This window comes from Salmo trutta, chromosome 40, assembly GCF_901001165.1.
Source record: "Salmo trutta chromosome 40, fSalTru1.1, whole genome shotgun sequence".
Classification (NCBI taxonomy): Eukaryota; Metazoa; Chordata; class Actinopteri; order Salmoniformes; family Salmonidae; genus Salmo; species Salmo trutta.
Window position 1 is genome coordinate 4,691,521 of NC_042996.1, and position 16,710 is coordinate 4,708,230.

A 16,710-nucleotide genomic window follows, 5' to 3' on the forward strand; every position below is an offset into this window, starting at 1 on the left:
ATGTAGTTCACCTGTCTCTGTATTGATACTGGCCACTGTGTGGACGTGACAGAACCCCATGTAGTTCACCTGTCTCTGTATTGATACTGGCCGCTGTGTGGACGTGACAGAACCCCATGTAGTTCACCTGTCTCTGTATTGATACTGGCCACTGTGTGGACGTGACAGAACCCCATGTAGTTCACCTGTCTCTGTATTGATACTGGCCACTGTGTGGACGTGACACAACCCCATGTAGTTCACCTGTCTCTGTATTGATACTGGCCACTGTGTGGACGTGACAGAACCCCATGTAGTTCACCTGTCTCTGTATTGATACTGGCCACTGTGTGGACGTGACAGAACCCCATGTAGTTCACCTGTCTCTGTATTGATACTGGCCACTGTGTGGACGTGACTGAACCCCATGTAGTTCACCTGTCTCTGTATTGATACTGGCCACTGTGTCTCTGTATTTATACTGGCCACTGTGTGGACGTGACAGAACCCCATGTAGTTCACCTGTCTCTGTATTGATACTGGCCACTGTGTGGACGTGACAGAACCCCATGTAGTTCACCTGTCTCTGTATTGATACTGGCCACTGTGTGGACGTGACTGAACCCCATGTAGTTCACCTGTCTCTGTATTGATACTGACCGCTGTGTGGACGTGACAGAACCCCATGTAGTTCACCTGTCTCTGTATTGATACTGGCCACTGTGTGGACGTTACTGAACCCCATGTAGTTCACCTGTCTCTGTATTGATACTGGCCGCTGTGTCTCTGTATTGATACTGGCCACTGTGTGGACGTGACAGAACCCCATGTAGTTCACCTGTCTCTGTATTGATACTGGCCACTGTGTGAAGGTGACAGAACCCCATGTAGTTCACCTGTCTCTGTATTGATACTGGCCACTGTGTGGACGTGACTGAACCCCATGTAGTTCACCTGTCTCTGTATTGATACTGGCCGCTGTGTGGAGGTGACAGAACCCCATGTAGTTCACCTGTCTCTGTATTGATACTGGCCGCTGTGTGGAGGTGACAGAACCCCATGTAGTTCACCTGTCTCTGTATTGATACTGGCCGCTGTGTGGAGGTGACAGAACCCCATGTAGTTCACCTGTCTCTGTATTGATACTGGCCGCTGTGTGGAGGTGACAGAACCCCATGTAGTTCACCTGTCTCTGTATTGATACTGGCCGCTGTGTGGAGGTGACAGAACCCCATGTAGTTCACCTGTCTCTGTATTGATACTGGCCACTGTGTGGATGTGACAGAACCCCATGTAGTTCACCTGTCTCTGTATTGATACTGGCCACTGTGTGGATGTGACAGAACCCCATGTAGTTCACATGTCTCTGTATTGATACTGGCCGCTGTGTGGAGGTGACAGAACCCCATGTAGTTCACCTGTCTCTGTATTGATACTGGCCGCTGTGTGGACGTGACAGAACCCCATGTAGTTCACCTGTCTCTGTATTGATACTGGCCACTGTGTGGATGTGACAGAACCCCATGTAGTTCACCTGTCTCTGTATTGATACTGGCCACTGTGTGGATGTGACAGAACCCCATGTAGTTCACCTGTCTCTGTATTGATACTGACCACTGTGTGGACGTTACTGAACCCCATGTAGTTCACCTGTCTCTGTATTGATACTGGCCACTGTGTGGACGTGACTGAACCCCATGTAGTTCACCTGTCTCTGTATTGATACTGGCCGCTGTGTGGAGGTGACAGAACCCCATGTAGTTCACCTGTCTCTGTATTGATACTGGCTGCTGTGTGGATGTGACAGAACCCCATGTAGTTCACCTCAACTCACCCACTCTCTTTCACTCTTTTCTTTCACTCCTTCATTACCCACATTTTCCTCTCTCCGTTTCCCTCACCCCTCTCTCTCTGTCTCGACCTCATTATCGCTCCTCTCTCACTCCATCTCTCTCTCTCTCTCTCTCGGTCTCTCTCTGTCTTTCTTTCCTGCCCACCTTTTTTTCTCAGCAGTCGCCTTTTCCACGGCCCCCAGTGGACAGTCTTATAGTTTTTGTATTGGACCCTATGTGCAGCTGGACTGTTAATCCTAGGAGCCGTAAGGGAACTGAATTACACTAGCGTCATCTCCATTTAATTCTCATGTACTCCTGAGGGGATACACAGTTATTATTATTTTGTGAAGAGACCTAGCATAACCTTTATAACTCCAATGAGTGTCTCTATACTAGGAGCTATTAGAGCCTTAAATCTGCCCCTCTGGGAGTCAGTCTGTACATTTGATGAATAATATACATTTTAATTTAAGGTACAGTGCCTTAACAAAGTATTCACACGCCTTGACTTTTTCCACATTTTGTTGTGTTACAGCCTGAATTTAAGATGGATTAAAGTGAGATGTTTGGTCATTGGCCAACACACAATACCCCATCATGTCAAAGTGGAATTGTGTTTTTATTATTAATTAAAAATAAAAAAATGAAAGTATTCAACCCCATTTGTTAATGCAAGCCTAAATATGTTCAGGAGTAAACATTTGTTTAACAAGTCACATAATAAGTTGCATGGAATCACTCTGTGTGCAATAATAGTGTTTAACATGTTTTTTGAATGACTTCCTCATCTCTGTACCTCACACATTCAAGTATCTGTAAGGTCCCTCAGTCGAGCGGTGAATTTCAAACACAGATTCAACCACAAAGACCAGGGAGGTTTTCCAATGCCTCGCAAAGAAGTGTACCTATTGGTAGATGGGTACAAATAAAATAAAAAGCAGACATTGAATATCCCTTGGAGCATGGTGAAGTTATTAATTTCACTTTGGATGGTGTATCAATACACCCAGTCATTACAAAGATACAGGCGTCCTTCATAGCCCAATTGCCGGAGAGGAACGAAACCACAACATTGTAGTTACTCCACAATACTAACCTAATTGACAGAGTGAAAAGAAGGAAGCCTGTACAGAATACAAATATTCCAAAACATGCATCCTGTTTGCAACAAGGCACTAAAGTAATACTGCAAAACATTTGTTAAAGCAATTAACTTGAATACAAAGTGTTATGTTTGGGGCAAATCCAATACAACACAACACATTACTGAGTAAAACTCTCCATGTTTTCAAGCATAGTGGTGGCTGCATCATGTTATGGGTATTCTTTTAATCTTCAAGGACTGGAGAGTTTTTCAGGATAAAAAAGAAACGGAATGGAGTTAATCACAGTCAATACCTGGATCAGTCTGCTTTCCACCAGACACTAGGAGAGGAATCCACCTTTCAGCAGGACAATAACCTAAAACACAAGGCCAAATCTACACTGGAGTTGCTTACCAAGAAGACAGGGAATGTTCCTGAGTGGCCGAGTTACAGTTTTGACTTAAATCTACTTGAAAATCTATGGCAAGACCTGGTTGTCTAGTAATGATCAACAACCAATTTGACAGAGCTTGAAGAATTTTGAAAAGAATAATGGGCCAATGTTGCACAATCCATGTGTGAAAGCTCTTAGAGACTTACCCCGAAAGACTCACAGCTGTTATCGCTGCCAAAGGTGCTTCTACAAAATATTGACTCGGGGGTGTGAATACTTATGTATGTGAGATATTTCTATATTTAGTTTTCAATAAATTTGCAAAAAATTTGCTAAACATGTTTTCACTTTGTCATTATGGGGTATTGTGTGTAGATGGGTGAGAATTATATATATATAAAAAATCTTATCCATTTTGAATTCAGGCTGTAACACAACAAAATGTGGAATAAGTCAAGGGGTAGGAATACTTTCTGAAGGCACTGTATTTCATAATTTCAAGTTAGATTCTGTTGTGTCATGTTATATCATATGAAATTGAAAAATAGAAAACAATTAGGCAAGGAAATACAATAGACAAAGGATGAAATAGAACAATAATTCTACGGTGCAGTCTGAAATATTCAGATAACTGCCAAAATATAGGAAACACCAACATAAAGTGTCTTAATAGGGTGTTGGTCACCACGAGCCAGAACAGCTTCAATGCGCATTGTCATAGATTCTACAAGTGTCTGGAACTCTATTGGAGGGATGCGACTGTCACGTACTGACCAGTGAAAAGGGTCATTTTGCCATAGTAGTATGGTCAGGGCGTGGCAGGGGGGTTGTTTTGTGTGTTTTGGGGTTGGTTTGTTTCTAGGGGAATTTGTTCTAGTTTTCTGTTTCTATGTTTCATTTTCCATGTGTGGCCGAGTATGGTTTCCAATCAGAGGCAGGTGTCTTTCGTTGTCTCTGATTGGAAGCCATACTTAGGCAGCCTGTTTTCCGTTGGGTTTTGTGGGTGGTTGTTTTCAGTTTAGTTATTGTACCTGACGGAACTGTTGGTCGTTTTTTTGTTATTTTGTAAGTGTTACTCATTAAAGTATTCAAGAATGAGCACTCAACACGCTGCGCCTTGGTCTGTTCACTGCGACGCCTGTGACAGCGACACTATTCTTCCACGAGAAATTCCATAATTTGGTGTTTTGTGGATGGTGGTGGAAAACACTGTCTCAGGCACTGCTCTAGAATCTCCCATAAGTGTTCAATTGGGTTGAGATCTGGTGACTGAGACAGCCATGGCATATGGTTTACATCGTTTTCATGCTCATCAAACCATCCAGTGACCACTCATGCCCTGTGGATGGGGGCATTGTCATCCTATGTGGTGTAGCCATGGTAACCAAAATAATGGCCTGCCTAGCATTTCTATACATGACCCTAAGCATGATGGGATGTTAATTGCTTAATTAACTAAGGAACCACACCTCTGTGGAAGCACCTGCTTTCAATATACTTTGTATCCCTCATTTACTCAAGTGTTTCCATTATTTTGGCAGTTAACTGAATATCCAAACAAGTTCAACACTTTTGACCAAACATTTTAGTTATAGATTGCACCTTTAAATATGCATGCAAACATTGCTCCACCATTTCCTGGTTGCTAAAATTCTAATAGTTTGCCTAATTTCCGTTTATGTGAAAGAATAAGAATGTATAGTGTAGAGAATCATTGTACCATCTAAACCGCTGTGAAATATATTTTCCATAACCCAAAATATTGTATTTTCAGCTGTTTGAAGCTGGTGCACAAAACCGAAAGTAAAAGACGCAAAAACTAAACTGAAGTACGGGAAGCGTAGAAATAGTGCACATAAAAAAGATCTACCTCTTCTTATACTTGCTTTCAATGAGGACAGATCTATAACTCACATTTCTATATGAATTTGGTCGGTTTGCCCAAAAAGTCACTTGAACTGTTACTCCAAACATCACTCACCTTTTCAGTTCATCACTCTCTATTTATTGTGTTGCTCGTTTTTTTCTTCCACTATAAGAGAAAAGAGAACAAGAGAGCAAGAGAGGGGCAGAAAGAGAATGAGAGGGGGAAGATGTAACTATTGCCAAGTGTGAGACACAGAGGGAAAAAGAGGAACAACTTGAGCTTGTCTGTGAGGTTCAGTGTACTTTAGAAAACCCCTTGCAGGCTAAAAGATCAGAGCCTCTCTTAAAGGGTGTCAATGGAGTACAGAGAAATCGATGGGCCATGGCCAAGACACCCTTAATCAACAACACTCTCTCTCTACCTTTCATCTCTCTCTCTCTTTCTTTCTTTCTTTCTTTCTTTCTTTCTTTCTTTCTTTCTTTCTTTCTTTCTCTCTCTCTCTCCCTCTTCCTCTCTCTCTTTTTGTCTCTCTCGCTCCCCCTGCTTTGGCTCGCCAACGGCATCAGTTTATCCCTTCTTTCTGTTCTCCCTCTGTCCATTCTCTCCTATCTTTCATCTCTGAAAATGTGAAGTGTTCTAAGAAGCAGGCTTCATGGTCATTTTTAACGGGCATAACTGTCCAATCTGTGCCTGAGCAGAATTCATCAATAAGACCTTATGTAGCAGAATCCTTTGGATTTATAGAGGCAGTTATTGACAGGAGAGTGATAGCTCAGCGGTGTAATTTTGTTGCAGCCTACAGTAGAACAAGGTAGCGCATCATTGTGCATCTGTGAGATCATGGAGGACGCCAATGAAAGGTGGTGGAGTGATATCACCACTTTCCCTTAAACTTTTTCTGTTTTTATCTTTCCCTCTTTCTCTCACTCTTCAGAGTATTGTATTTTTGAATTGCCATTGAATTAGCTATGTAAATAAATTGGATTGTTCCAATAAAATTTGTTCTAAAGTCAATATCTGGCTCTCTCCCTTTCTCTGTAGGTTCTGTCTGTTCCCCACAGAAGATTGGTGTGTTGTAGCCGTCTGTTTGAGGTGACGGACGTCAACAAGGCCCAGAAACAGGCAGCCCACCAGAGAGAAGTCTTCCTCTTCAATGACCTTATCGTGGTAAGACTCCCTGTCACCGGACTGACTCTGCAACGGATTGTGGGAAATCTAGTATTGTCTTCGGAAAGGATGATAAACTTACTACACCCCTCTGAGGATTATAGGGGGACATTGTTATGGGATTATAGTACTGCAAATGTCTACGTGTTTGGATTTAATTGATTTGCGCCAAAATTGTTTTCGGGAAGTGTGGTGTCACCTGACCTAAAGTAGTAGCATTTCCAAACTATACAGAGATTACCTCACTATCAACTTGGTTGTAGTCAACTTGTGAAGTGTGGTAGCCCACAGTCATATAAAGCAGCTTGTATTCTCTGCCACACATATTCAAGTCATGTAATACCCAGGAAGTCTCTAACAGGGAACCATTTTCTGAAGACTTCGTCCCTAGTTTCTATTTTGTTTCATGACTCATTTCTTAAATAACAGATGGTACAGTAGGTTAAACGGAGTCCGCAGTGAACTTATAAACTCAAGCCTAGAGAAAGAAAATAACTGCTGGGGTCAGTAATGAAGTCCAAGCTTCAGTCCTTCATTTGGTCAAGGTCCCATCGAATGGGCCTCGGAGTTAATCATAGATTAAATGTCTATTATAGTTAATACAACCATTAGGGCAACTCCAAATGTTATCTCTGTGAAGTATTAAACTACTCCCATAATTCCACTAGTTCTCATCTGTCTCGAACAAAAACTGGGGGAGAGAAAATAAAAATGAAAGTGTTTCTCTGCTGCCAGCGCTGCCGTCGAAAAGTAATTGTGCCCCGAAGGGAGGAGGGGAGTTTTGAAAATGCTTATTCTTTGCCAGGCCAGAAAAAAATCCTCTTGCGACATCTTGGCGGAAAACTGTTGATTCGGCACAAAGAGAATGTCATAATTACTTCAATCGCTGAACCTCATTTTGTGAGCGTGAAAAAAAAATGAGGACGCACTCTCGAGGTTTACGCAATTACACGTAATTAAGAGGGCGGTTTCCTGCGAGACCTTGTTTCTCACGACTACGCAGAGAGTAGGGTCTAGGGTCTGTGATAAGTTTGCAATTTTCATATTTATTTTACTGTGTGAAATGAATCGTAAGGGGGTTCTTCTTTACGAGTTAATCATTATTCTTGAGATTCCAACACTCGTCTGCAGCGGTGGATGTGTCACGGTGATGCATTGGTTTAATATGGCGGCTTACCAACACGGCCCTGCAGTATCAGCACTGAGAAGATACTCTCATCTTTCTCTATCTGTGGTATTTATATATTGTATGAGAGCTTCTCTCTCTCTTGCTCTCTCGCTCTCTCGTTCTCTCGCTCTCTCTCTCTCTCTCTATCTCTCTCATTATTTCCCTCATTATATCTCTACCCATAAGGCATAGCTGTTTTCCCCCACACACTCACAAACACATCCTTGAAAAAATATAAAAAGTTGCTGTGCTGTTATGTCACTTTCACTGGAAACTGGATTTGTCTCAGAGAGAAATCTATATTGTAGTAAATTGTCTCTCTGAAGGTTATTAGTAGGATGATATGAATATGCTGTGTTGATCCTCTCCGACCGATGATGGATTTTTTATCCTTTATTTTATCACGGAGGTTACATTGAGACTTGAATGGCTTTTTCTCCAGCGCCTTCAACAGGAAACACCAATATGAAGCAAACTTCAAAGCCTGTTGAAAGCATGGCTTGAAACCTTAACCCCAACCATCACCTAAACCCAACCCTAACCTGACAATAACTCCTACAGTGCTGACTGAGATTGCAGAGAAAGGCTTTGACAATAATAGAAGAGAATAATAATTGCTGCCCATCTGTTACAATGGAAACACAGTTTACTCTGCTCCCACAACACGTTTTTGTGAGCAAGACACAACAAGTGTCTTGCTCAAGGGCACAAGGGTGGTGGATGGGGCTTGCCCACATCCTTTTGGATACTTCTCTAACCTCTAAGCTACCTATGTTTGTTATGCTCTTTAGGGCTGTTTTCCAGTCACAGTTTAGTCCTGGAATAAAAAGCAAGCTCAATAGAGAATCTTGAAAATGCCTTTTAAGTCCAGGATTAGGATCGATCTGTGTCCATAAAACCACACTAATATGTTTTTAAAGTGGAACAGAAGACATCCTGAATAGGTTCTTATTTTGATGTTATGATTGACATCTCCGTCTTTGCTAAAAACGTATTTATTGAGGAAAAATGCACTTACTACGAGTGTGATATGTGGTTGTCTCACCTAGCTATTTTAAGATACGTGGCTTTTTACCCGCAGATCCTGAAGCTGTGTCCGAAGAAGAAGAGTTCAGCAGCCTACACCTTCTGTAAAGCCCTGGGCCTCCTGGGCATGCACTTCACACTGTTTGAGAACGAGTGTAAGTCACCTAACACCAGCATCACTACTCACCCTCCAAAGGAGAGAGAGAGAGACTGGGAGAGAGAGAGAGACTGGGAGAGAGAGAGAGACTGGGAGAATGAGACAGAGTGAGGGACGGACACTTTTTCTTAACCAATGTTGCCATGGCAACTCAAAGTGAAACAATCAGTAAGCCATGCAGAAATATGTTATCTTGATCTGCAAGTAGATCCTTCAAAGTACATCCCTTTTTGAGACATTTACACCACTGTCATAGAGGAGGACAGAAGCAAAGAGAGGAGGGAAATAAACGGTGGGAGGGAGAGAGAGCGGGAGAATGTAGTGAAAACAGATAAAGGGGAATGAAGCAGACAAATGGTGCTAGCAACCCCAGTCACATAGAGTACCCAGAATACATTGTGTTAGCCTTGATTTATGTACATTATGCATAACTCCATTCATTTGGATAAAAAGCCTCTACTAAACCAACATATTACATAGCCAACCGCAAGGTTATGGTTTTGATTCTCACATGGGTCACATACATACATGCATGCGTACATACAGTACCTTCAGAAAGTATTCGTACCCCTTGAATTATTCCACAATTTGTTGTTACAGCCTTAATTAAAAATGGATTAAATAAAAACATTTCTCATCCATCAACACACAATACCCCATATTGACAAAGTGAAAACATGTTTTTAGACATTTTTGCAAATGTATTGAAAATGATATACAAAAGTATCTCATTTACATAATTATTCACAACCATGAGTCAATACATGTTAGAATCCCCTTTGGCAGCGTTTACAGCTGTGAGACCTTCTGGGTAAGTCTATGAGTTTTGCACACCTACATTGTACAAAATTTGCCCATTATACTTTTCAAAATGCTTCAAGCGCTGTCAAATTGGTTGTTGATCATTGCTAGACAACCATTTTCAGGTATTGCCATAGATTTTCAAGACAATTTAAGTCAATACTGTAACTTGGCCACTCAGGAACATTCAATATCACTATGTTAAGCAACTCCAGTGTATATTTGGCCTTGAGTTTCAGGTTATTGTCGTGCTGAAAGGTGGATTTATCTCCCAGTGTCTGTTGGAAATCAGACTGAACCAGGTTTTCCTCTAGGATTTTGCCTGCGCTTAGCTCTATTCCATTTCTTTTTCTATAAAAAAAACTCCCTAGTCCTTGCCGATGACAAGCATACCCATAACATGATGCAGTCACCACCATGTCTGAAAATATGAAGAGTGGTACTCAGTGATGTGTCGGATTTGCAGCAAATATAACGGACATAAAGTACATTTCTTCGTCACATTTTTTTTGCAGTTTTACTTTAGTACCTTATTGCAAACAGGATGCATGTTTTTCAATATTTTTATTCTGTACAGGCTTCCTTCTTTTCACTCTGTCATTTAGGTTAGTATTTTGGAGGTAACTGTTTTAAAGTCACCATTGGCCTCATGGTGAAATCTCTCAACGTTTTCCTTCCACTCCGACATCTGAGTTAGGAAGGACGCCTGCATCTTTGTAGTGACTGGGTGTATTGATACACCACCCAAAGTGTGATTAAAAACTTCACCATGATCAAAGGGAGATCTACCAATAGGTGCCCTTCTTTGCGAGGCATTGGAAACCCTTCCTGATCTTTGTTGTTGAATCTGTGTTTGAAATTCACTGTTCAACTGAGTCATAAAAAAATCACGTTAAACACTATTATTGTACACAAAGTGAGTCCATACAATTTATTATGTGACTTGTTAAGCACATTTTTACATGCATACCTACATACATACATGCATACATAATACATACATGCATGCATACATGTAACTGCCAAACCAACATATTTGCATGGATTGTATCAGTATCAACACAGGTTGTGCGATTGAAAGCAAGCCAGCCCAGAAGGATTGAGTTATACTCATGGGGATTTGGCAGGGAGAAGAAATGTATGTTTTGATAATGGAATCAGACCCGGTCGCGCAGGGTTATTGGAAAAAGGGGAGTTTGGATACGGCCCCCTATCCAGTTTCTCCTGCTGATCCTCCCACCACTCTGCATTCAGCCAGGCAGGTGATATTTTCATATGAAATCTATCATACAGGGATATTCTTTTCTTCACGCCTCGGGCATGAAAGATGCAGTGCCTCCATCCTCAAAGTGCCATTTAAAAGAGCGAACGGGAGAGCGAGGCGCGCCGGAGCACGGATAGTGAGAAATGAAAACAGAAAACAGTCGAGACTAATCTTATTTCCCCAATGAATTTATTGGCTCTTTTGCCTCATTCCCTTCTTTGGGGAAGGAGAAAGAAGCATTCTGATATTTTCTGTAGCTACTGTGTCAGTTCAAGATGTGAGAAAATTGTTCATTCTTTAGTTACCTGGCTGTGATGTATCAAGCCTTTCTTTTGCTTTGGGGGGACTCATCTCTGTTTAGTGATTTAAACCATCATACTTGGTATTCTGAAAAGAAATTCCAGCACAGTTACATCCTTGAATACTCCACAAACTAGTTCATGAATCTATTTGACCAACGTTTTGGTAAACATGCCTTTAGCCAGTCTGGGTCTATTGAAATATGTAACTATTAGTGGTGGAAACCAATATCATTGGATATCGATATGAGCAAGACATTTGGCGATAGTGTTTCATCCTTCTTATTAGCAAAACAGTAATATGTAAAAAAAGTGATCTCCTTCTCATCTCTCCTCCTCAGACTACCCCCATGGCATCACCATCATCTCACCCTTTGGCTCAGACAAGAAGCAGGTGCTCAACTTTTGTGCCCAGAGCGCTGAGGAGCTGCTCAAGTTTCTAGAAGATCTGAAGGAGTCCATTGCTGAGGTGTCAGAGATGGAACAGATACGCATAGAATGTGAGTACTGTGTGTGTGTGTGTGTGTGTGTGTGTGTGTGTGTGTGTGTGTGTGTGTGTGTGTGTGTGTGTGTGTGTGTGCTCCGTTACTCCAAACTCAGGTGAAGATGGAAGGGGGAAAAAAAGAAACAGCTCATGCAAAATAATGTATGAATCACCCGTCCCTCCATCCGCACAGAAATTCTCTTTCATTTTTCAAAAAGGAGAAAACTAAAATGGAATCAGGGTGCCGCAGGCTTATTTACACGAGTGCAAACAATGGGGAGAGGAAGATGTCAACAGTTTATCTGTCTGTCTATGTGTGCATGTGTCTGTGTGTACATGCATGTGTCTGTGTGTGCATGCATGTGTCTGTGTGTACATGCATGTGTCTGTGTGTGCATGTCTTTGTATACGTTGATGTCATTACATAACCAAACTGTTCATGCTCATATTCCTCCTAGTACCCTTACAAATTACATTACTGTATCTCTAACATCAATGACTACACCAAAGATACAATTATGTATGCTGCTAATACTGAGATCATACACTCTGTTCTGATGCGTTTCTAAAAAACAAGAGTCAGGGAACGGTTGTGTTTATATTCTGCCTGGGGGACTCGGGACGTGTGTATGTGCTTGTGTGTGTGCATGTCTGCCTGAGTGTGTGTGCATGTCTGCCTGCGTGTGTGTGCATGTCTGCCTGAGTGTGTGTGCATGTCTGCCCCAGTGTGTGTGTGCATGTCTGCCTGAGTGTTTGTGCATGTCTGCCTGAGTGTGTGTGCATGTCTGCCTGAGTGTGTGTGCATGTCTGCCTGAGTGTGTGTGTGCATGTCTGCCTGCGTGTGTGTGCATGTCTGCCTGAGTGTGTGTGTGTGCATGTCTGCCTGAGTGTGTGTGTGTGCATGTCTGCCTGAGTGTGTGTGCATGTCTGCCTGAGTGTGTGTGCATGTCTGCCTGAGTGTGTGTGCATGTCTGCCTGAGTGTGTGTGTGCATGTCTGCCTGAGTGTGTGTGTGTGCATGTCTGCCTGAGTGTGTGTGTGTGCATGTCTGCCTGAGTGTGTGTGTGTGCATGTCTGCCTGAGTGTGTGTGTGTGCATGTCTGCCTGAGTGTGTGTGTGTGTGCATGTCTGCCTGAGTGTGTGTGTGTGCATGTCTGCCTGAGTGTGTGTGTGTGCATGTCTGCCTGAGTGTGTGTGTGTGCATGTCTGCCTGAGTGTGTGTGTGTGCATGTCTGCCTGAGTGTGTGTGTGTGCATGTCTGCCTGAGTGTGTGTGTGTGCATGTCTGCCTGAGTGTGTGTGTGTGCATGTCTGCCTGAGTGTGTGTGTGTGCATGTCTGCCTGAGTGTGTGTGTGTGCATGTCTGCCTGCGTGTGTGTGCATGTCTGCCTGCGTGTGTGTGCATGTCTGCCTGAGTGTGTGTGCATGTCTGCCTGTGTGTGTGTGCATGTCTGCCTGAGTGTGTGTGCATGTCTGCCTGAGTGTTTGTGCATGTCTGCCTGAGTGTTTGTGCATGTCTGCCTGAGTGTGTGTGTGCATGTCTGCCTGAGTGTGTGTGCATGTCTGCCTGAGTGTGTGTGCATGTGTACATATTTGTGTTTAATTGTTTATTATTTGGTTATAAGGATCCCCATTATCTTTAGCAGAGGCAGAAGCTACTCTTCCTGGGTTCCACAAAAAACACTAAACATGACAAGTAACAAAACACTGATTCACTGATAGACAAGGACAGTCACACACATTTAAAATACAACCATATACAACTAAAAGTGTATGTGTGTGTGTGTGTGTGTGTGTGTGTGTGTGTGTGTGTGTGTGTCCCCTCACAGTCCCCTCTGTTCCATGAGATGTTGTTTAATCAAGGTTATTTTGCTGTTTGCTGAGTAAATGGAGATGGAAGATAGTTCCATGTGATCATGGCTGTATAATACTGTATGTTGCCGTGAATTTGTTTTGGACTTGGGGACTGTGAAGAGACCCCTGGTGACATGTCTTGAGGACTGTGAAGAGACCCCTGGTGGCATGTCTTGGGGACTGTGAAGAGACCCCTGGTGACATGTCTCAGGGACTGTGAAGAGACCCCTGGTGGCATGTCTTGGGGACTGTGAAGAGACCCCTGGTGGCATGTCTTGGGGACTGTGAAGAGACTCCTGGTGGCATGTCTCAGGGACTGTGAAGAGACCCCTGGTGGCATGTCTCAGGGACTGTGAAGAGACCCCTGGTGGCATGTCTTGGGGACTGTGAAGAGACCCCTGGTGACATGTCTTGAGGACTGTGAAGAGACCCCTGGTGGCATGTCTTGGGGACTGTGAAGAGACCCCTGGTGACATGTCTCAGGGACTGTGAAGAGACCCCTGGTGGCATGTCTTGGGGACTGTGAAGAGACCCCTGGTGGCATGTCTCAGGGACTGTGAAGAGACCCCTGGTGGCATGTCTCAAGGACTGTGAAGAGACTCCTGGTGGCATGTCTTGGGGACTGTGAAGAGACCCCTGGTGACATGTCTTGAGGACTGTGAAGAGACCCCTGGTGGCATGTCTTGGGGACTGTGAAGAGACCCCTGGTGACATGTCTCAGGGACTGTGAAGAGACCCCTGGTGGTATGTCTTGGGGACTGTGAAGAAACCCCTGGTGGCATGTCTTGGGGACTGTGAAGAGACTCCTGGTGGCATGTCTCAGGGACTGTGAAGAGACCCCTGGTGGCATGTCTCGGGGACTGTGAAGAGACCCCTGGTGGCATGTCTTGGGGACTGTGAAGAGACCCCTGGTGGCATGTCTTGGGGACTGTGACGAGACCCCTGGTGGCATGTCTTGGGGACTGTGAAGAGACCCCTGGTGACATGTCTTGTGGGGTATGTATGGGTGTCTGAGCTAAATGTTATTTGATTATGCAGACAATCTGGAATTTCCACCACTAATATTTCTCATAGAAACAAGAGAAGCAGTAATCTCTTGTCAATCCTCAACCAGGAAATACTAGCACGCATATTGTTGATGTTAGTTCTGTATGTGCAAGGCGTGCTGCTCTGTTTTGAGCCAGCTGCAGCTTTGCTAATTCTTTCCTGTTAGCGCCAGCAAAGGGTGCTTTACTAGAGGCCTGGGGTCCAAAAGAGATAAGCAATCAGGAAGAAACAGTGCTGTTGGGGCTTACTGACCAATACTAAGGAGAGAAAAACGGCCATACAGGGCACACAGACTTTTTTAAACAGGCATACTGATTCACAAATCAACCCCTACCCCTAGATGTTTTTCTAGATCTGAAACGGTTAGATAGGCTAAGGGGAAGTTTCGTAATATTGGATACCCCTATCAGAGAGCCCTTCCTCTATCACTCAAACCTTTTATACTTTCTGCCTTGGGGTACGGATTGAGCCTATGTCCAGGTGAAGTGTTGGTTCTAGCCAGGCAGGCACCTTGTTGTTTGCAGACCTGCCAACATGCACGCATTTTGCATACCAACTACGCAATTATCTGTCCGTGTACGCAGGTACAAGGTGCGAGTTAAAAGTACGCAGAAATGAATAGGGCCTTATTTTTATTTTGTATTTGTTTTACATTTTAATAAAAAATATATCCTCTGAGTAAATCTAACACCCCGATTCTCGAGCTGCAACACACAGACATGTACTGAGTTTGTGTCAACGGACATGGAGATGAATACGTCATTATTGGACGTAGCTACCCGGTGTCTACCCTCCTGTTTGTTGTGATGCTGAGTTTGCCGACTGTCAGCTGTACATAAACACATGGACACATCTATTTTCGACTCTGTGAGCTGTGGAAAGGTAAACACTAATTGTTTCAAGCTAACGTTAGCGAACACAAGATGGACATTCAGTGGGCTCTAAAGTGACAGCAGTTCACTCGCATTTGCTACTGAAAGATATTAAATGCAAATGCGAAAAATAACTGGTCGCATTTGTGCGAGTGTGATATTTCATTATGAGTTTCATTAGTTGTTTTTTCCACCCAACATTACGATAATCACGCAACCTGATAGACTGTAACTATGATCCACGTCACAAAAAGCATTACAAAAAGTATAATCAAAAATAAATATAACCATGTTGGCATTAAATGGAGTCGGGAGTTTAGAAGACTGCGCGATGAAGAATGGATGAGTGCCCGGTATCAAGCTATAGAGGCAATGCTTCTAACATGCCATTGCACTAGATTTGAGATTTTATCAATTTTGAAAATCTGAAATGATGTATGGGCTGCAAAGAAATACTATAGGCACCTTTACATAGGCTGAAACAGCGGACTCTTCTAGCGAACAGCGTTCAGATTCCCTTTGCGGTTAAGCTTTGTGTAGCCAATTTGCGGTCTGTGTCGATGCGATTGTTTGTTTTTGTTTTTATGTTTTCAAAAGGATTTTGCTTTTAGTGTTGATTAGGAACCGTGTCTAAAAAGCCAATACTTGTGAGCTGGCCCTAGTGATTGAACTGGCCCTGTTTGAGAGGTGACAAGCGTTCCTCTATTATAGAGACTAAACTTTGGGGTGTGTGCTAAGAAAAACATTAGAGATAATTATCTCCATTCTACACTGTACATGTAATGGTATAAACATACTGCCAGTCTGTGCTAATTCCACAAAACATATATTTTTTTTATATGTTCTGTACTTATCAGTATGAATATTTTATTTCTGTTTTGTAAATACCTTTTCAGAGAACTGAACTGAATCAGGTGTGATCCATAATGTTTGTCTAAGCACGTGTGCTCATGAAAAACAAGTAAGCATAGGTTCCCATATGTAATAGTGTAGGTTCCGTCCCTCTCTTCGCCCCAACCCGGGCTCAATAACAAAATAGCAGCTAATTTAGCAAATCATTGTTGCAGCCAGTCAGTAAAGCTATGCCAGACGACGAGAGTGCGGAGACTGAAACAGACAGAGCAGCTTTTTTAAATCGGGGATAAGACGTTTGTACATTTTGTATCTAAACAATAACTTGTTATTATTTGTTTAATACAATTTTAAAAGCTCCAATAATAAAGGCCCTTTGTGTGTTCTTTCTATTTCCATCGTGTTAGTGACGTTTACCATGTGTGTGTGGAATGCTGTCAGGGAAGAAAGTATTCCAACCTTGTATGGACTTGATTTGGTACAATTCTATAATTGCGATCAGACTCACAAACAACGAGCGTGGGGAGGGGAGAAAACCCAATATCGGCGCATGCTATGCGC

The 16,710-nt window shown here is 42.9% G+C and overlaps 1 pseudogene; it reads left to right on the forward strand.

The window, feature by feature from the left end:
* Positions 1–16,710, forward strand: part of LOC115180579 (IQ motif and SEC7 domain-containing protein 3-like) — a 121,047-nt pseudogene that overhangs the window by 98,206 nt on the left and 6,131 nt on the right.